The 24,758-nt window shown below is 45.4% G+C and overlaps 21 non-coding genes across 21 annotated transcripts; all 21 read left to right on the forward strand.

Annotated features, from left to right (window-relative positions):
• Nucleotides 1–6,248: 6,248 nt before the first annotated feature.
• TRNAL-UAG (transfer RNA leucine (anticodon UAG)) lies at nucleotides 6,249–6,330 on the forward strand. The gene has a single exon. It is a non-coding gene; the product is annotated as a tRNA-Leu (tRNA).
• An 809-nt stretch (nucleotides 6,331–7,139) lies between these two features.
• Nucleotides 7,140–7,221, forward strand: TRNAL-UAG (transfer RNA leucine (anticodon UAG)). The gene has a single exon. It is a non-coding gene; the product is annotated as a tRNA-Leu (tRNA).
• Nucleotides 7,222–7,442: 221 nt separating this feature from the next.
• On the forward strand, nucleotides 7,443–7,524 carry TRNAL-UAG (transfer RNA leucine (anticodon UAG)). Its single transcript has one exon. It is a non-coding gene; the product is annotated as a tRNA-Leu (tRNA).
• A 677-nt stretch (nucleotides 7,525–8,201) lies between these two features.
• Nucleotides 8,202–8,283, forward strand: TRNAQ-UUG (transfer RNA glutamine (anticodon UUG)). The gene has a single exon. It is a non-coding gene; the product is annotated as a tRNA-Gln (tRNA).
• A 70-nt stretch (nucleotides 8,284–8,353) lies between these two features.
• Nucleotides 8,354–8,435, forward strand: TRNAL-UAG (transfer RNA leucine (anticodon UAG)). The gene has a single exon. It is a non-coding gene; the product is annotated as a tRNA-Leu (tRNA).
• Nucleotides 8,436–9,111: 676 nt separating this feature from the next.
• Nucleotides 9,112–9,194, forward strand: TRNAL-UAG (transfer RNA leucine (anticodon UAG)). Its single transcript has one exon. It is a non-coding gene; the product is annotated as a tRNA-Leu (tRNA).
• A 69-nt stretch (nucleotides 9,195–9,263) lies between these two features.
• TRNAL-AAG (transfer RNA leucine (anticodon AAG)) lies at nucleotides 9,264–9,345 on the forward strand. Its single transcript has one exon. It is a non-coding gene; the product is annotated as a tRNA-Leu (tRNA).
• Nucleotides 9,346–9,567: 222 nt separating this feature from the next.
• On the forward strand, nucleotides 9,568–9,649 carry TRNAL-AAG (transfer RNA leucine (anticodon AAG)). Its single transcript has one exon. It is a non-coding gene; the product is annotated as a tRNA-Leu (tRNA).
• Nucleotides 9,650–9,870: 221 nt separating this feature from the next.
• TRNAL-UAG (transfer RNA leucine (anticodon UAG)) lies at nucleotides 9,871–9,953 on the forward strand. The gene has a single exon. It is a non-coding gene; the product is annotated as a tRNA-Leu (tRNA).
• A 372-nt stretch (nucleotides 9,954–10,325) lies between these two features.
• TRNAL-AAG (transfer RNA leucine (anticodon AAG)) lies at nucleotides 10,326–10,407 on the forward strand. The gene has a single exon. It is a non-coding gene; the product is annotated as a tRNA-Leu (tRNA).
• Nucleotides 10,408–10,628: 221 nt separating this feature from the next.
• Nucleotides 10,629–10,711, forward strand: TRNAL-UAG (transfer RNA leucine (anticodon UAG)). Its single transcript has one exon. It is a non-coding gene; the product is annotated as a tRNA-Leu (tRNA).
• A 69-nt stretch (nucleotides 10,712–10,780) lies between these two features.
• TRNAL-AAG (transfer RNA leucine (anticodon AAG)) lies at nucleotides 10,781–10,862 on the forward strand. The gene has a single exon. It is a non-coding gene; the product is annotated as a tRNA-Leu (tRNA).
• Nucleotides 10,863–10,932: 70 nt separating this feature from the next.
• TRNAL-AAG (transfer RNA leucine (anticodon AAG)) lies at nucleotides 10,933–11,014 on the forward strand. Its single transcript has one exon. It is a non-coding gene; the product is annotated as a tRNA-Leu (tRNA).
• Nucleotides 11,015–11,235: 221 nt separating this feature from the next.
• Nucleotides 11,236–11,317, forward strand: TRNAL-AAG (transfer RNA leucine (anticodon AAG)). The gene has a single exon. It is a non-coding gene; the product is annotated as a tRNA-Leu (tRNA).
• A 372-nt stretch (nucleotides 11,318–11,689) lies between these two features.
• TRNAL-AAG (transfer RNA leucine (anticodon AAG)) lies at nucleotides 11,690–11,771 on the forward strand. Its single transcript has one exon. It is a non-coding gene; the product is annotated as a tRNA-Leu (tRNA).
• A 221-nt stretch (nucleotides 11,772–11,992) lies between these two features.
• Nucleotides 11,993–12,075, forward strand: TRNAL-AAG (transfer RNA leucine (anticodon AAG)). The gene has a single exon. It is a non-coding gene; the product is annotated as a tRNA-Leu (tRNA).
• A 69-nt stretch (nucleotides 12,076–12,144) lies between these two features.
• Nucleotides 12,145–12,226, forward strand: TRNAL-AAG (transfer RNA leucine (anticodon AAG)). The gene has a single exon. It is a non-coding gene; the product is annotated as a tRNA-Leu (tRNA).
• An 11,311-nt stretch (nucleotides 12,227–23,537) lies between these two features.
• TRNAL-AAG (transfer RNA leucine (anticodon AAG)) lies at nucleotides 23,538–23,619 on the forward strand. The gene has a single exon. It is a non-coding gene; the product is annotated as a tRNA-Leu (tRNA).
• Nucleotides 23,620–23,840: 221 nt separating this feature from the next.
• Nucleotides 23,841–23,922, forward strand: TRNAL-UAG (transfer RNA leucine (anticodon UAG)). Its single transcript has one exon. It is a non-coding gene; the product is annotated as a tRNA-Leu (tRNA).
• A 526-nt stretch (nucleotides 23,923–24,448) lies between these two features.
• TRNAL-AAG (transfer RNA leucine (anticodon AAG)) lies at nucleotides 24,449–24,530 on the forward strand. The gene has a single exon. It is a non-coding gene; the product is annotated as a tRNA-Leu (tRNA).
• A 69-nt stretch (nucleotides 24,531–24,599) lies between these two features.
• Nucleotides 24,600–24,681, forward strand: TRNAL-UAG (transfer RNA leucine (anticodon UAG)). Its single transcript has one exon. It is a non-coding gene; the product is annotated as a tRNA-Leu (tRNA).
• Nucleotides 24,682–24,758: the final 77 nt, after the last annotated feature.

Below are 24,758 nucleotides of genomic sequence, written 5' to 3' on the forward strand. Positions count from 1 at the left end.
TCCCTATTATTTTCAAGATAGTCAATTAGGGGACCTAATTTCTCATCTTCTCTTTGAACATTAATAATTTCGTCATTATCAAACCGAATAATCAGGGTTACAGGGGCTATTGCCGCTACATGACCTTCAGCCAGGTTTTCAGGGATCCGAGAAAGTGCGTCGGCGACGGTATTGTTTTTACCTGGTACGTGGTGTATGCTAAAATCAAAGGCTTGCAAACGCGCATTCCACCGGGCAAATTTCCCGGTGGGATCAGGCGCACGGTGCAACCATTTCAGTGCGCTATGATCCGTATAGACTTCGAAATGCGTGCCCTCTATGTACGGGCGAAATTTTTCAACAGCCCAGACTATACCTAGGATTTCTTTCTCCGTTGTGGAGTAATTACGTTCCGCGTCGCTAAGGGAGCGGCTAGCATACTGGACCACGTGTTTCTGTTTATCTATCGTTTGTGACAAGACAGCACCAAGGCCCACATTGGACGCATCCGTGTGGATGATAAAGGGATGATTATAATTGGGCGTACTTAAAATTGGGGCAGACGATAATTGTTCTTTCAGCAAATTGAAGGCCGTTTCCTGGGATGCACTCCACGCCCACTTGGTATCCTTATGAAGAAGGGCATTTAACGGTGCTGCAATTTTCGCAAAATTTTGCACAAACCGACGGTAATACGAGGCCATTCCAAGGAAACGTCTTAATTGCTTAACATTAATCGGGGTAGGAAACTCTCTCATGCAATTTGTTTCATCGGGGTCGACTGCTATACCTGATTGGGAGACTACGTGACCAAGGATACGGGTTTCCTTTGACAAAATTTTGTTTTAGACGCTTTGATTGTTAACCTCGCGTTCATGAGCCTATTGAATACTTCCTCTAGGCTTTTTATGTGTTCCTCAAATGTAGCTGAAGCTACGACAAGGTCGTCTAAATAAGCGCAGACGCCACGGCTTTGCATGTCCATAAAGATAGAATCCACCATTCTTTGTAAACATGCTGGGGCATTACACAGCCCAAACATGAGTACCTTAGGCCTGAATAGGCCGCGGTGGGTTACGAAAGCGGCAGTATCGCGATCGGCTTCCGCCAAGGGCATCTGCCAGTAGCCACTCCTCATATCGAGAGTGGTGATAAAATTGGGTTGATGGATTGAATCTAATATGTCGTCGATGCGTGGTAGGGGGTACGCGTCTTTACGGGTAACAGCATTAAGCTTTCTGTAATCTATACACATTCTAGTACCTCCATCCTTTTTAGAAACTAACGCCCAAGGACCGCTAGATTGCTCGATTATATCTTGTTCTAGCATTTCGTCCAGAATTTCGTCTATAACAGCCCTTTTGGATGGGGAAAATCTATAAGGAGGGGATGCTATTGGTCTAGTATTAGTTAGGTCTATATAGTGTTGGACCTTATCAGTCCTACCTGGTACTGAAGAAAACAGGGGTTTAAATCTATTGGTTAGGGACTCTAGAATTTCTCTTTGCTGTAAATCTACTTCAGCCTGTTTCAGAGCTTCAAATAAGCCATCTTCATCTATTAATTTTTGTACACCTGACATATTAAATACGCTATTAATACTATTTTCTGAATCTCTGAAAAACAAATAGCACTCTTCTTCCTCTCCCGACCACTTAAATCTACCAGCTCGGTGATCCACGATCATACCGGCTACACTCAACAAGTCTTTGCCCAGGACTACCGAAGCTTCAATATTCGAAACGTAAACAGCTTGAAAAAGTAATTGTTTTCTGGGCAGACAAAACGGTAGTGTTACAGCTCCGAGGGTTGGAAGAAGAGTACCATCAGGCTGCTTAAGAGCGAGAAGACAATTTGTCGTCTCATAGCCTAAACTTTCAATTAAGGGTTTCAAACTAGAATGTATCAAGGCGTGTGTAGAGCCTGAATCGACTACAGCCGTGCACGGAATTGTATCTAGAAAAATATCTAAAAAAATCTTGTCCCCCCTTTAACAATGGAGAAGACAACTCGGGCTCTACTGTGGTTTCCGTGAAGGCCGGAAGGGCATTTATTGTTGAGACGCGGGCGGGTTGCCGTGGTTCACGGTGCCGCCCGCTGGTGCGTTTCCCGAAGGTCTATTGTCCCTAGGATTACTTTCTGGGTTGTTCACTTGATTAGCTCTATCAGGGCAAAGCCTTCTAGTGTGTCCTACCTTGTGACATGAATAACAAGTTAGATGCGGGTTAAAATTACTAGAATTTGTCTGTACGTTACTACCAGAAACATTACTATTAGGACGGTGACTAAAATTATTATTTGGTCTTGAATTGCAGTAAAAACCTTGAATAGGCCTAAAGCTAGTTGAATTAGCAGGTCTAGGTGCTGGGACAGAATTGCTTTCCTGTGAACTAGGTTTAACCTGTTTTTCACGCTTCTGCTTATTTTGATACCGCTCAATATCCGACGCGCAGTCCAACAATTCACGTAACTGATAAAATTCTTTAGTACGAAGGGGGATTTTTAACTCTTCTCGTAAATTTCAAAATACAGCCTTTATCTTTTTCGTCTCACTAAGGGGCTCGTTTAACTGGCTAAATAACTTTTGTAATTGTTCCGCATGCTCGTACACAGTTTCCTGTGGACGTTGTAACCTCTCATGAATTTTATCAAATATATGATCGTCATTGGACCTGCGTTCAAACCTTGAACGTAACTCACACACAAAGTCATCCCACGTGTCAAAGGGATTACATTCATGGTACCAATCTAACGCTGCGTCTTTAAGAAAGGAGGGAACCCATTGCTGAATGAAAATTCTCTCAGGAATATTCATTGTTAAACGCATCTGTTTGGTGCTACGCAGAAACTCTTTAGGCCCAGGCCCTATGGGGCTACCCGAAAATGACGGAGTAGGGAGGGGGTTAGAATAAATTAACGGCATAGGAGCCGTACCATAACCTTGGGGTTGAAAACTTGCATTGTGCAAAGGGGGGTTGTTAGAACTAGAATTAAAGGGAAGCTGACCCTGTACTGGAACTACCTGACTGGGATTGTTTTGGCCTAAGTTAGTTAAGGGAGCGAAATTTTGATTATTGGCACCTTGATTAGTGGATTGAACACCAGCAGACAAAGAATTGACGCTTTGCACGCCCGAAAGCGCGGAATTAACTATTGGGACGCCCGGAAGCGCGGAATTAACTATTGGGACGCCCGAATGCGCGGAAGTAACTATTGGGACTCCCGAATGCGCGGAAGTAACTATTGGGACGCCCGAATGCGCGGAAGTAACTATTGGGACGCCCGAATGCGCGGAAGTAACTATTGGGACGCCCGAGGGCACTGAGTTAACTAGTGGGACGCCCGAAGACAGGGTAATTGCTAAGGGCTGAGGGTTATTTTGCATTTGAGACAATAAAACTGTTTGTTGATTTTCTAATTGATTTAAACGGTCAAGTATTTTGGTCAATAAATCAGTAGGGACAGAGGTCATATGACCACTAGGCAAACTGGGTGCTCCAGCATTCGAATTTACGGTCTGTGTGGGAGCTACAGAACTACTGCTAACTGGGAGGTTATTAATAGGGTTTTGCGAGAGCGGCGGATTAGCACCGCCAGGTGTGCTAGCAGGGGGGTTAATTGAATTATTTTGGTTGCCCTGAATAGGGACGTTACTACCACCACTAGCCATTCTGTTACGTGGTTTAGGTATCTTTGATTTACTGGTGGAATCCTGCAAAAGCTCTCTATTAACCTGTCTTTGTTTTAAACGTTCCTCTCTAGCCTTATTACAGTGAGCTATAAAAGCTGGACTATTTTTAGTATTCATAAACAAAATAAACTAAAGCTACCACGAGGAATCGATATGTATTCAAAAAGAAAAAAAAAATTCACAACAGGGGGAAACTCGAGTAAAATAAACGTAAACAACCTCTTAGAGGGAGGGGGACAAAAAACAAATTTTTGAACGAGCTAACTTAAGATGACGAGTGGACAAAGGATACGGGGTGCCCTTCGAAATGGCGGGAAATCCCAACACTGAGCGAACCCTAACAATACGAAGAATCTCAAACTAACCAATTGAACTAAGCAACACAATAATACCGTGTTAATAGGCTTAAACTTAACGAACAAAAGTTCACCAAAAACGATTAAACACTCAGATTTTCAAATAGCGCCAAAATCACTTACTAGCTCAAACTTTAAAATTAATTCTGGGTTTTTAAAACATTACTGTACTTAACTTTAACCTATCCCGGACGTAGACCCCCAATTTGTAACCGGAATATACTTAACTCTCTAATTTTAACTAGTTTGATTCCACTATCTTCCTCATTACAAAAACTATCATAGTTGGCCGTGCACTCGCTAACCTTTCACTATTGGGGGTTGCGAGAATTAATCTTTGTCTAGGGGTTTTTGTCATGTACGGTCTATTACTTTGTCTAGGGGTATATGTAATTAATTAAGGATACGAACTCTTTGAGAGTGGCCAATAAAACAATTTAATGAAAACACTTTAAACACTAACAAATATAAAACAATTAAATCCTAACACTAAGCTGGGAGGCCTCTTAACGATCCCTTACTAAAAAAGAAACTAAAATAACTTAAATACTAAACAAGTTAAACTAGAACTAATATACAATTAATTACTAACATACAATTAATTACTAACATACAATTAATTACTAACATTGTTGTTACAATGTTACAAGCTCTATTTTCAATGTTTGATTCTTAAAACAGTTAATTAGTTAGATTTGTACTTATCAGTTTTCCAATAGGGTAGGAACGTAGATTATCTTCTGGTTTCCAACCCGCATTTTTTTCCGGTCGGTTGACGCGCCCACCATTTAACTATTTTGTACCGCGCACACCATTTAATTACTTTACCGCGCACACGCTGATGACTACTATTGACGCGGATACGCTGTCCGTAACTTTACTTGGTACTGCCTGTGGTCGTGACTAATGAGCAGGCACGCTGACGTTGGGCTGCAAGACAGGGTAGGCCGGGACCTTAACTCTAGGAGCGGCACTGCTGGAGTTTGGTAACGTCGCTGGAACCATTGGCGACGACAGGGCAGGAAAATAAAGGCGCCGCAGAATTAGCAATCTGGTTCGGCATGGGCCTCTCGCACTCGTATCAGATGCCCTCGTGGGTTCAGCTTCAGCATCTCGTCCTCGTGGTGGAAAACATCGGTCCGGTGGCTCCCTTGTCAGCTTTATACCAAGTGTGCTTAACAATCGCCTTCTTCACCCTTTTATAGAATTTAGGTGTCTTGTAGCGCATCAATCAGAGAAGGTATCGTTTGTCCCTTCTTGACCAATCGTTGGTCGTTTTTCGTGGACGGGTTGCGAGGGTGTTTTTCAAGTTCGTTCCTTCGATGGGTTTTTAAATATTTTCCCCAACTCTCACGAACTGGTGGAAATGTTTTTGTTTCGCGCACCTGTTTATCCTTTTTGGGTTTTATATCTTAGGTGTTTACAAATCTTATAGGTCATACAGTAGAATGGTTAGAAGATACAATGGTTAAGAGATACTTTCAAAATACACAATAATATGGCTTGGCCAGCCTCAAAAGAGTTTTTATTATTTTCTTAAACTTGGAGATGGGGAACGGGTATACCAAACAAAGTTTCTCGACACCACCAATGCTTGGGTTATCTTAGTAAGCCCAACTAACCAGAACTAAGGTGACCGTGCACTGACACCTGCGTTTAGTAACTAGTTTTTCCCTGACCAGCAGGAGAAAAAGGGGGATTTCGAAAACAACCATGTCATTCGGAGGGTCAAGGGTTCAACAACTATAGGTTGCCTAAATAATGCCTTACAGAGTGGCCGAGTGGTCTAAGGCGCTGGTTTAAGGCACCAGTCTCTTCGGGGGCGAGGGGTCGAAGCCCACATCTATCAGCCTACTTTCTGTTCTGGGATTAATAATATGAAGCTTTTGCTTATTAGTCTGAGGTGACTTTTGTTTCCAGGTAGAGTTGCCGAGTGGTATAAGGCACTGGTTTTAGGCACCAGTCTCTTCGGGGGCGTGGATTCGAATCCCACCGCTATCAGCCTACTCTGTTTCCTAGGATTAATAATATGAAGCTTTTGCTTAATAGTCTGAGGTGACTCTTGTTTCCAAGTAGAGTGGCCGAGTGGTCTAAGGCTCTGGTTTAAGGCTTTATTCCCTTAGGGGCGTGGGTTCAAGTCCCACATCCATCAGCCTACTTTGTTTTCTAGAATTAATAATATTAAGCTTTTGCTTATTAGTCTGAGGTGACTTTTGTTTCCAGGTAGAGTGGCCGAGTGGTCTAGGGCGCTGGTTTTAGGCACCAGTCTCATCGTAGGCGTAGGTTCGAATCCTACCTCTATCAGCAGAGTTTGTTTTCTACGATTAATAATATGAACCTTTTGTTTAATTGACTGAGTTTACTTTTGCTTTCGGGTAGAGTGGCAGGGTGGTCTAAGGCCCTGGTTTAAGGCACTAGTCTCTTAGGAGGGCGTGAGTTCGAATCCCACTTCTATCAGGCTATTTTGTTTTCTAGGATTAATAATATGAAGCTTTTGCTTATAAGTCTAAGGTATTGTTTCCAAGTAGAGTGGCCGAGTGTTCTAAGGCGCTGGTTTAAGGCACCATTCGCTTCGGGGCATGGGTTCGAATCCCACATCTATCACCCTACTTTGTTTTCTAGAATTAATAGTTTTAAGTTTTTGCTTATTAGTCTGAGGTGACTTTTGTTTCCAGGTAGAGTGGCCGAGTGGTTTAAGACACCATTCCCTTCGGGGCGTGGGCTCGAATCTTACATCTATCAGCCTACTTTGTGTTCTAGGATTAATAATATGAAGCTTTTGCTTATTAGTCTGAGGTGACTTTTGTTTCCATGTAAGGTGGCCGAGTGGTCTAAGGCGCTGGTTTAAGGCACCAGTCTCTTCGGGGGCGTGGTTCGAATCCCACTTCTATCAGCCTACTTGGTTTCTAGGATTAATAATATGAAGCTTTTACTTAATAGACTGAGTTTACTTTTCCTTTCGGGTAGAGTGGCCGGGTGGTCTAAGGCGCTGGTTTAAGGCCTTATTCTATTAGGGGCGTGGGGTCGAATCCCACATCTATCAGCCTACTTTGTTATCTAGGATTAATAATATGAAGCTTTTGCTTATTAGTCTGAGGTGACTTTTGTTTCCAGGTAGAGTGGCCGAGTGGTATAAGGCGGTGGTTTTAGGCACCAGTCTCTTCGGGGGCGTGGATTCGAATCCCACCTCTATCAGCAGAGTTTGTTTTCTACGATAAATAATATGAAGCTTTTGCTTAATAGATTGAGTTTACTTTTGCTTTCGGGTAGAGTGGACGAGTGGTCTAAGGCGCTGGTTTAAGGCACCAGTCTCTTCGGGGGCGTGGTTCGAATCCCACATCTATCAGCCTACTCTGTTTCCTAGGATTAGTAATATGAAGCTTTTGCTTAATAGTCTGAGGTGACTCTTGTTTCCAGATAGAGTGGCCGAGTGGTCTAAGGCGCTGGTTTTAGGCACCAGTCTCTTCGGGGGCGTGGATTCGAATCCCACCTCTATCAGCAGAGTTTGTTTTCTACGATTGATAATATGAAGCTTTTGCTTAATAGACTGAGTTTACTTTCGCTTTCGGGTAGAGTGGCCGGGTGGTCTAAGGCCCTGGTTTAAGGCACCAGTCTCTTAGGAGGGTGTGAGCTCAAATCCCACTTCAATCAGGCTATTTTGTTTTCTAGGATTAATAATATGAAGCTTTTGCTTATAAGTCTGAGGTGACTTTTGTTTCTAGGTAGAGTGGCCGAGTGGTCTAAGGCGCTGGTTTAAGGCTTTATTCGCTTAGGGGCGTGGGGTCGAATCCCACATCTATAAGCCTACTTTGTTTTCTAGGATTAATAATATGAAGCTTTTGCTTATTAGTGTGAGGTGACTTGTGTTTCCAGGTAGAGTGGCCGAGTGGTTTAAGGCGCTGGTTTAAGGTACCATTCCCTTCGGGGCGTGGGTTCGATTCCCACATCTGTCAGCCTACTTTGTTTTCTAGAATTAATAATTTGAAGCTTTTGCTTATTAGTCTGAGGTGACTCTTGTTTCCAGGTAGAGTGGCCGAGTGGTCTAAGGCGCTGGTTTAAAGCACCTATCTCTTCGGTTGCGTGGGTTCGAATCCCACCTCCATCAGCCTATTTTGTTCTCTAGGATTAATAATATGAAGCTTTTGCTTATTAGTCTGAGGTGACTTTTGTTTCCAGGTAGAGTGGCCGAGTGGTCTAAGGCGCTGGTTTTTGGCACCAGTCTCTTCAGGGGCGTGGATTCGAATCCCACATCTATCAGCCTTCTTTCTGTTCTAGGATTAATAATATGAAGCTTTTGCTTTTTAGTCTGAGGTGACTTTTGTTTCCAGATAGAGTGGCCGAGTGGTCTAAGGCGCTGGTTTTAGGCACCAGTCTCTTCGGGGGCGTGCGTTCGAATCCCACCTCCATCAGCCTATTTTGTTCTCTAGGATTAATAATATAAAGCTTTTGCTTATTAGTCTGAGGTGACTTGTATTTCCAGGTAGAGTGGCCGAGTGGTCTAGGGCGCTGGTTTTAGGCACCAGTCTCTTCGGGGGCGTGGATTCGAATCCCACATCTATCAGCCTTCTTTCTGTTCTAGGATTAATAATATGAAGCTTTTGCTTTTTAGTCTGAGGTGACTTTTCTTTCCAGGTAGAGTGGCCGAGTGGTTTAAGGCGCTGGTTTAAAGCGCCATTCCCTTCGGGGCGTGGGTTCGAATACCACATCTATCAGCCTACTTTGTTTTCTAGAATTAATAATATTAAGCTTTTGCTTATTAGTCTGAGGTGACTTTTGTTTTCAGGTAGAGTGGCCGAGTGGTCTAAGGCGCTGCTTTTAGGCACCAGTCTATTCGGGGGCGTGGATTCGAATCCCACATCCATCAGCCTACTTTGTTTTCTAGAATTAATAATATGAAGCTTTTCCTTAATAGACTGAGTTTACTTTTGCTTTCGAGTAGAGTAGTAGGGTGGTCTAAAGCGCTGGTTTAAGGCACCATTCCCTTCGGGGCGTGTGTTCGAATCCCACATCTATCAGCCCACTTTGTTTTCTAGGATTAATAATAGGAAGCTTTTGCTTATTAGTCTGAGGTGAGTTTTGTTTCCAGGTAGAGTGGCCGAGTGGTCTAAGGCGCTGGTTTTAGGCACCAGTCTCTTTGGGGACGTGGGTTTCGAATCCCACCTCTATCAGCCTATTTTGTTCTCTAGGATTAATAATATGAAACTTTTTTTATTAGTCTGAGGTGAGTTTTGTTTCCAGGTAGAGTGGCCGAGTGGTCTAAGGCGCTGGTTTAAGGCACAAGTCTCGTCGGGGGCGTGGGTTCGAATCCCACCTCTGTCAACCTATTTTGTTCTCTAGGATTAATAATATGAAGCTTTTGCTTATTAGTCTGAGGTGACCATTGTTTCCAGGTAGAGTGGCCGAGTGGTCTTAGGCGCTGGTTTAAGGCACCAGTCTTCTCGGGGGCGTGGATTCGAATCCCACATCCATCAGCCTACTTTGTTTTCTAGAATTAATAATATTAAGCTTTTGCTTATTAGTCTGAGGTGACTTTTGTTTCCAGGTAGAGTGGCCGAGTGGTCTAAGGCGCTGGTTTAAGGCACCAGTCTTTTCGGGGGCGTGGGTTCGAATCCCACCTCTTTCAGCCTATTTTCTTCTCTAGGATTAATAATATGAAGCTTTTCCTTAATAGACTGAGTTTACTTTTGCTTTCGAGTAGAGTAGTAGGGTGGTCTAAAGCGCTGGTTTAAGGCACCATTCCCTTCGGGGCGTGTGTTCGAATCCCACATCTATCAGCCTACTTTGTTTTCTAGGATTAATAATAGGAAGCTTTTGCTTATTAGTCTGAGGTGAGTTTTGTTTCCAGGTAGAGTGGCCGAGTGGTCTAAGGCGCTGGTTTTAGGCACCAGTCTCTTTGGGGACGTGGGTTTCGAATCCCACCTCTATAAGCCTATTTTGTTCTCTAGGATTAATAATATGAAACTTTTTTATTAGTCTGAGGTGAGTTTTGTTTCCAGGTAGAGTGGCCGAGTTTTCTAAGGCGCTGGTTTAAGGCACAAGTCTCGTCGGGGGCGTGGGTTCGAATCCCACCTCTGTCAACCTATTTTGTTCTCTAGGATTAATAATATGAAGCTTTTGCTTATTAGTCTGAGGTGACCATTGTTTCCAGGTAGAGTGGCCGAGTGGTCTAAGGCGCTGGTTTTAGGCACCAGTCTCTTCGGGGGCGTGGATTCGAATCCCACATCCATCAGCCTACTTTGTTTTCTAGAATTAATAATATTAAGCTTTTGCTTATTAGTCTGAGGTGACTTTTGTTTCCAGGTAGAGTGGCCGAGTGGTCTAAGGCGCTGGTTTAAGGCACCAGTCTTTTCGGGGGCGTGGGTTCGAATCCCACCTCTTTCAGCCTATTTTCTTCTCTAGGATTAATAATATGAAGCTTTTCCTTAATAGACTGAGTTTACTTTTGCTTTCGAGTAGAGTAGTAGGGTGGTCTAAAGCGCTGGTTTAAGGCACCATTCCCTTCGGGGCGTGTGTTCGAATCCCACATCTATCAGCCCACTTTGTTTTCTAGGATTAATAATAGGAAGCTTTTGCTTATTAGTCTGAGGTGAGTTTTGTTTCCAGGTAGAGTGGCCGAGTGGTCTAAGGCGCTGGTTTTAGGCACCAGTCTCTTTGGGGACGTGGGTTTCGAATCCCACCTCTATCAGCCTATTTTGTTCTCTAGGATTAATAATATGAAACTTTTTTTATTAGTCTGAGGTGAGTTTTGTTTCCAGGTAGAGTGGCCGAGTGGTCTAAGGCGCTGGTTTAAGGCACAAGTCTCGTCGGCGGCGTGGGTTCGAATCCCACCTCTGTCAACCTATTTTGTTCTCTAGGATTAATAATATGAAGCTTTTGCTTATTAGTCTGAGGTGACCATTGTTTCCAGGTAGAGTGGCCGAGTGGTCTAAGGCGCTGGTTTAAGGCACCAGTCTTCTCGGGGGCGTGGCTTCGAATCCCACCTCTATCAGTCTATTTTGTTCTCTAGGATTAATAATATGAAGCTTTTTCTTAATAAACTGAGTTGATTTTTGCTTTCGGATTGAGTGGCCGGTTGGTCTAAGGCGCTGGTTTATGGCACCAGTCTCTTCGGGGGTGTGGGGTCGAATCCCACATCTATCAGCCTGCTTTGTTTTCTTGGATTAATAATATGAAGCTTTTGCTTATTAGTCTGAGTTAGTTGTCTTTCCAGGTAGAGTGGCCGAGTGGTCTAAGGCGCTGGTTTAAGGCACCAGTCTCTTCGGGGGCGTGGGTTCGAATCCCACCTCCATCAGCGTATTTTGTTCTCTAGGATTAATAATATGAAGCTTTTGCTTATTAGTCTGAGGTGACTTGTGTTTCCAGGTAGAGTGGCCGAGTGTTCAAGGGCGCTGTTTTTAGGCACCAGTCTCTTCGGGGGCTTGGGTTCGAATCGCACGTCTATCAACAGAGTTTGTTTTCTACGATAAATAATATGAAGCTTTTGCTTAATAGACTGAGTTTACTTTTGCTTTCGGGTAGAGTAGTAGGGTGGTCTAAAGCGTTGGTTTAAGGCACCATTCCCTTCGGGGCGTGTGTTCGAATCCCACATCTATCAGCCTACTTTGTTTTCTAGGATTAATAATAGGAAGCTTTTCTTATTAGTCTGAGGTGAGTTTTGTTTCCAGGTAGAGTGGCTGAGTGGTCTAAGGCGCTGGTTTAAGGCACCAGTCTCTTCGGGGGCGTGAGTTCGAATCCCACCTCTATCAGCCTATTTTGTTCTCTAGGATTAATATTATGAAGCTTTTGCTTATTAGTCTGAGGTTACTTTTGTTTCCAGGTAGAGTGGCCGAGTGGTTTAAGGCGCTGGTTTAAGGCACCATCCCCTTCGGGGCGTGGGTTTGAATCCGACATCTATCAGCCTACTTTGTTTTCTAGGATTAATAATATGAAGCTTTTGCTTATTAGTCTGAGGTGAGTTTTGTTTCCAGGTAGAGTGGCCGAGTGGTCTAAGGCGCTGGTTTAAGGCACCAGTCTCTTCGGGGGCGTGGGTTTGATCTCCCACCTCTATCAACCCATTTTGTTCTCTAAGATTAATAATATGAAGCTTTTCTTATTAGTCTGAGGTGAGTTTTGTTTCCAGGTAGAGTGGCCGAGTGGTCTAAGGGGCTGGTTTAAGGCACCAATCTCTTCGGGGGCGTGGGTTCGAATCCCACCTCTATCAGTCTGTTTTGTTCTCTAGGATTAATAATATGAAGCTTTTTCTTAATAAACTGAGTTTACTTTTGCTTTCGGATTGAGTGGCCGGTTGGTCTAAGGCGCTGGTTTAAGGCACCAGTCTCTTCGGAGGCGTGGGATCGAATCCCACATCTATCAGCCTACTTTGTTTTCTAGGATTAATAATATGAAGCTTTTGCTTATTAGTCTAAGTTTCTTGTCTTTCCAGGTAGAGTGGCCGAGTGGTCTTAGGCGCTGGTTTAAGCCACAAGTCTCTTCGGGGGCGTGGGTTCGAAGCGGATTCGCGTTTTGGTTTTCGTCGAGTGCGGTCGTGTTTTTCTCTCGCTCCGTCCTCCGCTTCTCCTCTTGCTCGCGAGTTTTTTTTTCGGCCTTTTGGGCTTTTTTATCGGTATCTTTGCGTGAGTTACTTTTTTGCGGTATATTTTGTGTCTGGTTTCTCGCGTTTTGGGCTCTGCCTCGGGAAGAGTTCCGTTATTTTTTCAACTTATCTACTAACACGATGGAAGTTTTGAAACGTTCGGTTTTTGTAGAATGTCAGGAGCGCGTTGTTGCGAAGATTGAAGAAGCTTTGTCCTTGTCTTTTGGTTCGGATTCTTATTCGTCGGTGTTGAGTACGAAAGGCGGATTTTTCGTAACTTTTGTCTCTGTGGAAGATGCGGATAATTGCGCGGAATTAGGTCTTGGGCTAGAGGCGGAAGATTGCGTGGTGCGTAAGGTTGGGAGTCGCGAAATCATTGCTACATTTTTTGATCTCCCGGAGTTTGTGTCCGATGACGTTTTAAAGGCAAAGTTGTTGAGTTACAATTGCGAGTTAAAAAGTGAGGTGGTTTGGGAGCGTATAAATGGCAAGTATTACGGGCAACGATCGGTGAAGGTCTCGCTACCAGAGGGTGTCTCTAGCTTACCTTATAGTGTGCGTTTGGTCGACGTCATGGGGCTCGAAAGCTCCTACCGCGTTCGGCATGATCGACAGTGCAAAGTTTGTAATAAGTGTCTGTCTAACTCTCACCTCTACAAGGATTGTCCTCTCTTCGTTTGCCGCCGGTGTGACGCCCAGGGGCATATCGCGCGGGTTTGCCCCAATGTTGACATACTATTATGTTCGTTACTAATAATACTCAAAGATAGTTAACTCAACATAAAGGTATATTTATTTCCTACTCGTGTAGTACGTCAGTTAAAATACATGGAAGTGGTTTAATACATTGCCCGATAAGAAGTGTCATATTATGATAAAGAGCTCGCTTATATACAGTTAATGTGGCGCTACGTCAAATGGTCTACAACTCCGCTTGATTAGATAATAGAAATAGACATAATAGATAAGAACTTAATCATAGAGTAATGACTACATCTATAACATTACATCTCCCTTAAATTTCTTTTGGTTTTGTTACATGCAATTTAAAATCGTCATTATAAGACATTACTAATTTAAGATTAAAACTAATAAGTTAATAAGTTACTCTATTCCATAATAATTTAGTCTATCAGGTTCTTTTCTTATTCGTGTAGATTTTCTGGTTCTGGTGTCTTTCATCTCGTCGTTGTTTTCATGGGTAGGCGCCGTGGGCTGTTGTCGATCTGCTCTCGATAGAGATGGTTCTTCGTTAGTCGTGGGCTGTGTCGTCATTTGCTCATCCGTGATAGTGCTTTGTCGGGCTTGATGGTGATTCGATCGCGTGTCGTCCAATGCTTGGAGATCAAAGGCTATGACAGGCACGGCGCTGGAACTCCGCCGTTCTGAATCGGCCAGGTTGTTTGGTTCCTGTTGTGGATTGTTGCTCTGGACTTGACTGGCTGTGCGTATTTGATTTTGATGTCTCCTCAAGTTCCCCTTTTCCGTTAATACGAGATACATCATTCTGCCCAAGTGCTGACTGATTGAGCCTGGTATCCACTTTGGACCATTACCAAAGTTTCTGATGGAAACGTTGTCTCCCATTGGGAACTTGTGCTGGGGTTCCGCTTTAGGTTCGTCATGTCTGGCATTTCTTGGGTGGAATAAATCCAGTCTTGTTAGCAGTTCGCGTCCAAGCATCAAGAGAGCGGGCGACTTCCCTTGAACTTTGGGAGTTCTACGGTAATTAAGTAGAAATCTCGCAATTCTTGACTGAAGGGTTCCTTGTTGGAATTTGTTTAAGCCCTCCTCTATAGTATTGATTTCCTCGCAGAGGCCATTCGTGATCTTCTTCAACGCCGTTTTGACTGTGCGTACTGATCTTTCGGCTTGTCCATTGGATTCTGGATGATGCGGCGCTATGGTCAGATGATTGATCCCGTTGAGGCTGGTGAATTCCTTGAATTCTGCGCTGGTAAAGCACGTTGCGTTATCCGATATCAAAGTGGGCATGATGCCGTATCTTGCTATGTTTTGGCGAAGGATGTTGATTGTCGTTGCAGAAGTGATGTTCGACGTTATTTCTATCTCCATCCACTTGGAATATGCATCGACGATTATGAAGAGATATTTGTTCTCAACTGGGCCGGCATAGTCGACGTGAACTCTGGTCCAGGGTGCATCGGGACTTGGCCATGGTGAAAATGTCTTTGGCGGCATTGATGCATTCTCTACGCAGCTTGAGCAATTTTGAGCGGTTTCTTTGATGTGAAGATCAATTTTCGGCCACCATATCGTAGTTCTGGCTATGTTCTTCATGTGGACTATCCCTTGGTGAGATTCGTGTAACTCCTTCAGCATCCATGGGCGGTATTTCTTCGGAACAATGACTCTATTGCCCATGAGCAGAATTCCTTTTTCCATGGATATTTCCTCGCGTCTTTTTGACAGCACAGCGAGTTCCTCGTCTTCTATGGGCTTCGTTGTCCATCCATCTTTGAGATATTGCGCTACTTTGGATAAGGTTGGATCATTTATTGTTCCCTCACGCATTTTCTGGACATTAATTGGTCCGTTGTCGATGGTTTTGATGAGTAGAACGTGTTCGGCCATCAGTGGAGGTTCAAAATCTCTGGTTCGTAATGGCAATCTGCTCAGTGCGTCTGCGTTCCCGTGGAGTATTCCCTTCTTGTATTTGATGGTGTAATCGTATCCTGACAGCATGAGTGCCCATCGTTGTATTCTGGATGCAGCCAAGGCGGGTACTGGTTTATTTTCGGAGAACAGTGACAGTAGAGGCTGATGGTCGGTGACTATGTGAAACTTTCTCCCCATCAGATAGTCGCGAAAATGTGTGACTCCATAAACGATCGCCAGGGCCTCCCGTTCTATCTGCGAATAGTTCCTTTCCGCAGTTGCCAAGGACCTCGATGCGAAGGAAATGGGATATTCCTTTCCTTCTATCAGGTGGGACAGGACCGCGCCAAGACCAACTGGTGACGCATCACAGGATAGAGAGACTTCTTTCTTCGGATCGTAATGTACCAGAAACTTTGAAGCTTTTAACGTTTCTTTGGCTTTAAGTAGAGCAGTAGATTGTTCATCGGTCCATTCCCATCTTTTGTGTTTAGTCAACAATTCGTGCAGTGGTGCGAGAAGAGTTGAGGCGTCCGGAATGAATCTTGCGTAATAATTGAAGAGTCCAAGAAAGGAACGTAACTCTTCTACGGACTTGGGCTCTGGAGCTTCCATGATAGCTTTAATTTTGTCCTGTTTAGGATGTAGTCCCTGTCCATCGAGGCGATAGCCCAAAAAGTCGATTGATGTTTGCATGAAGAGACATTTATCGCGTCTTAATTTCAATCCAGCGTCTTCGAAGATGGTTAAGACTCTGTCCAGCTTCTGCAGGTGATCTTTCGCTGATTTTCCTCCCAAAAGGATGTCGTCTTGATATGGATATACTCCGGGCTCTTGACCAAGTAGTGTTTCCATATATCGTTGAAAGATAGCGGACGCTGATGCTATCCCAAAAGGCAAGCGATTGTACGTGTAGAGGCCTTTGGGCGTGTTGATTGCGACTAGTTTCTTTGATTCGTCATCAAGCATCAGCTGGTTGTAGGCGTCCTTCATGTCCAGTCTGGTGAAGATCTTGAAACCTGCCATGGACGCGAAGATGTCATCTGCCCTTGGTAGTGGGTACTTCTCGATATTGATGACTTTGTTGGCTGTGACCTTGAAATCGCCACATATTCTCACGTTGTTGTTGTTCTTCATGACTGGTACAATGGGTGCTGCGTACTCTGAGAATAGGATTGGTGATATGATGTTAGCTTTTTCCAGTCTTGTCAATTCAGCATCGACCTTGTCCTTCAGAGCGTAGGGAACTGAACGAGGTTTGAAAAATCGAGGTACTGCGTTGGGTTTGACATAAAGATGAATCTTGACATCTTTGAGGCAACCAACAGCGTCGTCGAACAGTTTCTCGTGTTTATCCAGTATTTGAAGAAGCGTGGAATTGTGTTCCTCTGAACGGCAGTCTTGTATAGAGTTGACTGATCCCGTCTTTCTCGTGATAATGTTAAACTCGGAGAATATCCAAGTGCGGCCGCATAAGTCCGGTCTTGATTCGTCAGATACCACCATCAGAGGTAACTCGAGTGTTTTTCCTCCTAACTGGACCTTCAATTTGACTTCTCCTTCGATGCGAACTGAATGACCTGACCACGAGTACAGGCCAACGTTCGTCGGTTGAAGTGGAATTTCCGGTGCAATCCGCTGGTAAGTTTTCTTGGAGATGATCGTGTGCGCGGATCCCGTATCTATCTCCAATCTTACTGGATGATTATTGACTTTGAAGTCCATTAAGTAAGGTTCCGGTGGCGTTTCTGCACACTTTGCTTACCTTGCTCTGACGTGATGGAGCTCATATTCATGGGGAGTTTCATCTTCTGCTTCCATTATGAGGTTGGCTCTGATGAACTGCTTTGGTTTACGTTTCTCCATAGGTTTTGCCGTTTTCGCATTCTCGCTGCGACAAGCTTTGCCAATATGTCCAATTCGTTGACATGCGTAACACTTGGCGGTTTTGAATGGGCAGCTTGTAGGATCGTGACCACTTGCTTGACATCGGTAACATGGGTTCGTGTCTTGTCTCGAATGAACTTGTGGTTTTCTCTTGATCCTGCTTCGGGAATTTTTCTTTAGGATTGACATCTTGTTTACTGACTCCATGTCTCCTGATTGACCATTCGCAGCTTTCAATGCACTTGTGTTACTTCTCGTGCACTCCATGGTTTGGATTAAGGTGATAGCGTCTTGTAGAGTGAGAGCTGAGCCTTTGTCGATTAAACGATCTTGCATAGCTTTGTCTTCAATCCCTCCAACAATTCGATCCCTTATCATGTTGTCCACTTCCCGGAAGTTGCAAAATTCTGCCATTTTTCGTAGCTCTGATACGAAAGTGGAGACCGATTCATTCGGGAGCCTGCATCTTGCGTAGAATTTAAGTCGCTCGACCACTTCGTTTGGCACTGGATTGAAGTGATTGTTCAGGGCGCTTACTAACTCGTCATACGTCTTATCTTTAGGCAGTGCTGGTGAAATCAGACTTCTGATCAATGAATAAGTATCGTCTCCGCATACCGTCAAAAGAATAGCTCGTTTTCTTTTGTTGATGGCTGACTTCTCTTCTTGGGTCATCGTGGCAGTTGTCTCGATCAAATTCGCAGAAAAATATTGTTCCAATCGCTCTGAATACAATGTCCATGTGTGGATTTTACTGTCGAATTGCACAAACGCTCCAGTTGTGGATGTCGCCATGTTGAATTCCGTTACGCGCACGAGTAGGGAGTCCGCAAGTTTAGTTTACCGTTTGTTACTTAAATACGTGTAGCTAAATGACTATCTCGCCTCCGTCGCCAATTATTATGTTCGTTACTAATAATACTCAAAGATAGTTAACTCAACATAAAGGTATATTTATTTCCTACTCGTGTAGTACGTCAGTTAAAATACATGGAAGTGGTTTAATACATTGCCCGATAAGAAGTGTCATATTATGATAAAGAGCTCGCTTATATACAGTTAATGTGGCGCTACGTCAAATGGTCTACAACTCCGCTTGATTAGATAATAGAAATAGACATAATAGATAAGAACTTAATCATAGAGTAATGACTACATCTATAACACATACCTCGACGTCTGCCGACTGCTGCTCCTTCTGAAGACTTGCCAGTTGGTGTTTCTTCCGCCGAGGTTATCCCGGAGGGCGGGCCCACATTTGCAGCGCCTGGAGACTCTGAAGTACTGGTTGCGGCCCCGAAACGTCCAGTTTCTAGTAGTGAGGGTGAACCTTCCGTTTTGCCCGAAGATGGCCAGGGCAACTGGCGTGTTGTTGGTGGTAAGCAGGGGCTGAAAAGGCCTAAGTCAGACCTCCCCTTGTTTGGTCGGACTCCTTCTCCACGTATAGCTGACCAGGTGACCCCTCCGCTGCTCTCGCCCTTCAATGATAAAAATAGTTTCTCTTAACGTCCGCGGTTTACGGGCTCTGGCGAAGATGAAAGAATTAGTTGAATGGAGCAAAGGTTTTGACGTTTTGTGTTTCCAAGAGACTCACTGGTCGGGCTCCCATGTCGCGGTTTTTCGGTCGCTTTGGCGCGGTCCCATTTATTTTGATACAGAGCCTGTTTCCGGTTTTCGCGGTGTTGCTATTTGCATACGGGCGGGTCTTGACGTTTTGCCATCCCGCGTCCTCCGTAGTGGAGAGGGCCGGTTTATTTTGGCGTCTTTGTCCATTGACGGCGAACCTCTGGATATCGTGAACGTGTATCTTCCGAATGTCGCGCCCGATCGCTTGCCCTTTTATGACCGTTTGCGTGGGGTGGTCTCGAGCTGTTCGCGTCCCCTCGTCGTCGGGGACTTTAACGACGTCGCGCAGCCAGGTCTCGATCGCCGACCATTGCCTGGCTCCTCTTCGCGTTTGGGCTCGACTGCCTTATTCGGCTTTCTACGCGATACTCGCCTCATTGATGTTTGGCGCGCAACACATGCGGACAACTTTGACTGGACCTGGTCCGGTCCCGTGTATGGCTCTTTTATTCAATCGCGCATCGACTATGTTCTCCTTGCCGGGGAGGACCGTCAAAATGTTACGACCTGTCAGATCTTACCGTGTCCCCTTTCGGATCATCGCGCCCTTGAACTCCGTCTCGTCTTGGACGGCGTTAAGATGGGCCCCGGTACGTGGTCATTTAATGCGCGTCTCTTGCAGTTCGACGCCTACCGCCAGGCGGTTTTACGAATTCTTCGCCGGAGTCGGCAACGCTTTCGCGAATCGCCGGACAAATTTGCATGGTACGAAGCTTTAAAGCAGTCCCTACGCGAACATGCCATGTTGTACGGGAAGGTTCAAGCCTCGCGTGATCGCGCCGACAGAACTCGCTTACGCGAAGCCTTGTCCTAGGCTCAGCTGGCCGCCTCTGATTCCTCGGTTGGTCTCGTGGACTTTCTTGCGGCGAAGAAGGCCTTAAACGACTTCGACAGGGGAGTGCTGCAGGGGGCAGTAGTTCGGGCTAACCAGCAATGGCGCACGGCCGGTGAGCGTCCTACGTCCTTTTTTCTCCGCCTGGAACGTCATCGGCAGTCTTCTAAGTCGATCAAGTGTGTCTTCGCGCCTGACGCGCAGCTCCTCACGGAACCGGGGGCCGTTCGGCAGCGCTATTTTGAACACTTCGCGGCGATGTCTCGTCGACGTCCTACTGACCGGGCTTTAATTGACTATTACGCGTCTTTCGTGACTAACAGACTTTGCGCGGCCGACGCGCAGGCTTGTGATGCCCCGATACGGTGGGCGGACATTTCAATGGTCTTAAATTGCGCTCCCGCCGGCAAAAGCCCGGGCACTGACGGTTTCACGAATGAGTTCTGGCGATTCGTGTTGCCACATATTCAGGAAGAATTTGTTGAACTACTTTCCCATTGTCATTCTGAGGGTCGCCTTCCTCCTTCTATGAAGGAAGGTCTCATTATTTTGCTGCCTAAAGCCGGTGATTTAAGAGACGTCAAGAACAGACGCCCCATCACGTTGCTAAACGCGGACTATAAGCTCGTCGCGAAAGTACTCGGTTCACGGCTTTCTTCAATTTTTCCGTCGTTAATTCATGGTTCGCAAAAGGGCGCCGTTCGATCACGTTCCGCGACCAGTACTCCCGCCCTTTTCTCTGACATATTGGACTTTCTGCACCGGTCTCGCGGGTCGGGTATCCTCGTTAAATTATATCTCACGAAAGCGTTTGATCAGGTTTCGTGGGACTACCTCTTTGCGGTACTTCGCGCTTTTGGCTTCGGCGAGCCTTTTCGCAAGTGGATTCAACTATTTCTCGTTGGCAGCAAGTCTTGCCTGAAAATAAATGGATATTTAACAGACTTTTTTCAGCTCGGTCGATCGGTCCGCCAGGGCTGTCCGCTTAGTCCCTTGCTTTACGTTCTGTCTTCTGAACCCCTATGCTACGCCTTGGAATGCCGTCCCGCTATCTTCCGGATTCTTTGGCCGACCTTTCAGCCTCCTCCCTTGTTACGGGTTCATGTCGATGACAATGCCTTGGTGGTCCGTGATACAGCCTCCGTCTTGGAAGTTGAGCGGGAATATCAGCGGTATGGCCTCGCGTCGGGTTCCGACTTGAAGATCTCCAAGTGTCGGGGTATGTGGTTGGGCTGCAGCCGGGGTCGGGCCCCATCCACCGTTGCGGACCTCACTATTTCGTCCGACCCGCTCGAGATTTTGGGCATCTTTCTCAGTACGGATGGCGCGGTATCGGACGATCTTAACTGGACCCCGCGTTTGGCTAAATTCCGTCGTGTCCTTCGCGCTTGGAAAGGTCGGCGCCTTTCCTTGTCGGGCAGGATCGTGGTGGTCAACACTTTGGCCATGTCGTTACTGGGGCATTCGCTGCGGTCCCTCGCGCTACCGCATCGGTTTGAGGACGACTTTCGCCGGGAAACCCTGGATTTTTTGTGGGGTAATCGCGCCCATACGGTCGGTTACTCTCTGCTTACGCGTCCGAAGAAGGTCGGCGGCTTTGGGCTGGTTGACTTGCGCACGAAGAAACTCACGTTTCGCTTGCAAGAACTGTTACGGTATATTACGGGCGCCGACGCGCAACGTACGTACGAACTGGCTCTGTATTTGTTGAGTCCTTCCTTGGATGACTTGGACCCGGGATTTGACATTTTGCAGTGCACGCTCCCTGACTCGTATGTCGCGAGGCTCTCACCCCGGTATCGTGAGCTTTGGCTCGCCTGGTCTGAATTCTGTGCCTCTCAAAATCTTCATTGTCCCGACCCGCCCGATTTATTAAATTCGGTTTTATTCTTCAACCCGCGTATTGACATGTCCGGTCTCAGTCCGCGTGCTCGTGCGGTTTTTCTTTCTCACGGTCTGTATCGCTTACGGGATTTTACATACGAAGTGGTTCCGGGTTTTTTACCCAGTCCCGCGATTGCTGATCTGTGTGGATTAGCTTCGGACGCCCCTTGCCCGTCGTGGCTTACAACCGCGGTTCAGTATATCCATTCTGTTCTCCCGGAGACTTGGCTTTCCCGCGTTCGGTCGCGGCGACGCTTCTGTCGTACGGTCGGAGTGAAGTTAGTCGATCATACGGGTGCGGATTTCGCCTTGACTGCCCTGACCATCAAGGTCATCTACGGTCGTTTTGCGCTCTCCACAGTTGCTGTGTCCCCAGGTGAGCATGCCTGGCGCCGGTTCTTTGGGGGTCCCCTGCCTCGCCCTGCCTGGTCAACGTTACATTCGTCTTTGCTTCGTCCTTCTCATCGCGACGTCAACCTTCAAGTGGTGCATGGGGCTATCTTTACGTCTGAGCGTCTTTTCGCCATCGGCCTTTCGTCTAACCCCACTTGCGTGTTTTGCTTACAAACTGTCGAGACTTTAGAGCATATTTTCTTTCTGCCCCTTTTCGATTCGGCTCTGGCAGTCCCTCTTTGTTACTAAATTAGGCTTGGCCCTTGACAGTGTGCTGGGCAGTTGTACGCCGGGTAGGGACTCTTTTATCGTCTTTCAACATTGTTCGGCCGGCATTCGCCCTAAATCCCGGTTGAAAATCGTCCATTTCTTAACGTCACTCTTTAAATGGCTAGTTTTAAATGCAGGTTCCTTTTTAATTAGTACTGCCAAAGTCTCGTTAAATATTTTAGAAAAACGTTGTTACGCCATTTTAAAACGCGAACTACGTCTCGCCTACAGCTTTTTTTTTGTTATTGAATCGTGATGAATATTTTTTAAAGCACATCAAAGAATTCTTAGACTGGTTATAATTGTTCGATACGTGCTGATTTGTAAAATGTAGCATTGATTAATTTTGACTGTTGTATCAAATTTTGTTTTATAATAAAAAAAAATAAATAAAAAAAAGCCCTGGTTTAAGGCACCAGTCTCTTAGGAGGGCGTGAGTTCGAATCCCACTTTTATCAGGCTATTTTGTTTACTAGGATTATTAATATGAAGCTTTTGCTTATAAGTCTGAGGTTACTTTTGTTTCCAGGTAGAGTGGCCGAGTGGTTTAAGGCGCTGGTTTAAGGCACCATTCCCTTCGGGGCGTGGGTTCGAATCCCACCTCCATAAGCGTATTTTGTTCTCTAGGATTAATAATATGAAGCTTTTGTTTATTAGTCTGAGGTGACTTGTGTTTCCAGGTAGAGTGGCCGAGTGGTCTAGGGCGCTGGTTTTAGGCACCAGTCTCTTCGGGGGCGTGGTTCGAATCCCACGTCTATCAGTAGAGTTTGTTTTCTACGATTAATAATATGAAGCTTTTGCTTAATAGACTGAGTTTACTTTTGCTTTCGGGTAGAGTGGCCGGGTGGTCTAAGGCCCTGGTTTAAGGCACCAGTCTCTTCGGGGGCGTGGGTTCGAATCCCACTTCCATAAGCCTATTTTGTTCTCTAGGATTAATAATATGAAGCTTTTGCTTATAAGTCTGAGGTTACTTTTGTTTCCAGGTAGAGTGGCCGAGTGGTTTAAGGCGCTGGGTTAAGGCACCATTCCCTTCGGGGCGTGGGTTCGAATCCCACATCTATCAGCCTACTTTGTTTTCTAGAATTAATAATAATTCCTTGCTTTATTAGTCTGAGGCGACTTTTGTTTCCAGTTAGAGTGACCGAATGGTCTAAGGCGCTGGTTTAAGGCACCAGAGTGGCGTGGCTTCGAATCCCACGTCTATTAGCAGAGTTTGTTTTCTACGATTAATAATATGAAGCTTTTGCTTAATAGACAGAGTTTACTTTTGCTTTCGGGGAGAGTGGCCGAGTGGTCTAAGGCCCTGGTTTAAGGCACCAGTCCCTTCGGGGGCGTGGGGTCGAATCCCACATCCATCAGCCTACTTTGTTTTCTAGGATTAATAATATGAAGCTTTTGCTTATTAGTCTGAGGTGAGTTCTGTTTCCAGGTAGAGTGGCCGAGTGGTCTAAGGCGCTGGGTTAAGGCACCAGTCTCTTCGGGGGCGTGGGTTCGAATCCCACCTCTATCAGCCTATTTTGTTCTCTAGGATTAATGATATGAAGCTTTACCATAATAAACTGAGTTTACTTTTGCTTTCGGGTTGAGTGGCCGGTTGGTCTATGGCGCGGGTTTAAGGCACCAGTCTCTTCGGGGGCGTGGGGTCGAATCCCACATCTATCAGCCTACTTTGTTTTCTAGGATTAATAATATGAAGCTTTTGGTTATTAGTCTGAGTTTCTTGTCTTACCAGGTAGAGTGGCCGAGTGGTCTAAGGCGCTGGTTTTAGGCACCAGTCTGTTCGGGGGCGTGGGTTCGAATCCCACCTCTATCAGCAGAGTTTGTTTTCTACGATTAATAATATGAAGCTTTTGCTTAATAGACTGAGTTTACTTTTGCTTTCGGGTAGAGTGGCCGGGTGGTCTAAGGCCCTGGGTTAAGGCACCAGTCTCTTCGGGGCCGTGGGTTCGAATCCCACATCTATCAGAATACTTTGTTTTCTAGAATTAATAATATTAATCTTTTGCTTATTAGTCTGAGGTGACTTTTGTTTCCAGGTAGAGTGGCCGAGTGGTCTAAGGCACATGTTTTAGACACCAGTCTCTTCGGGGGCGTGGATTCGAATCCCACATCTATCAGCCTACTTTGTTTTCTAGAATTAATAATATTATGCTTTTGCTTATTAGTCTGAGGTGACTTCTGTTTCCAGGAAGAGTGGCCGAGTGGTCAAGGGCGCTGGTTTTAGGCACCAGTCTGTTCGGGGGCTTGGGTTCGAATCCCACCTGTATCAGCCTACTTTGTTTTCTAGGATTAATAATATGAAGCTTTTGCTTATTAGTCTGAGGTGAGTTTTGTTTCCAGGTAGAGTGGCCGAGTGGTCTAAGGTGCTGGTTTAAGGCACCAGTCTTTTCGGGGGCGTGGGTTCGAATCCCACCTCTATCAGTCTATTTTGTTCTCTAGGATTAATAATATAAAGCTTTTGCTTATTAGTCTGAGTTAGTTGTCTTTCCAGGTAGAGTGGCCGAGTGGTCTAAGGCGCTGGTTTTAGGCACCAGTCTGTTCGGGGGCGTGGGTTCGAATCCCACCTCTATCAGCAGAGTTTGTTTTCTACGATTAATAATATGAAGCTTTTGCTTAATAGACTGAGTTTACTTTTGCTTTCGGGTAGAG

Source organism: Phalangium opilio, unplaced genomic scaffold, assembly GCF_054372755.1.
Source record: "Phalangium opilio isolate 3A_F unplaced genomic scaffold, DU_Popi_V2 ptg000246l_1, whole genome shotgun sequence".
Lineage (NCBI taxonomy): Eukaryota > Metazoa > Arthropoda > Arachnida > Opiliones > Phalangiidae > Phalangium > Phalangium opilio.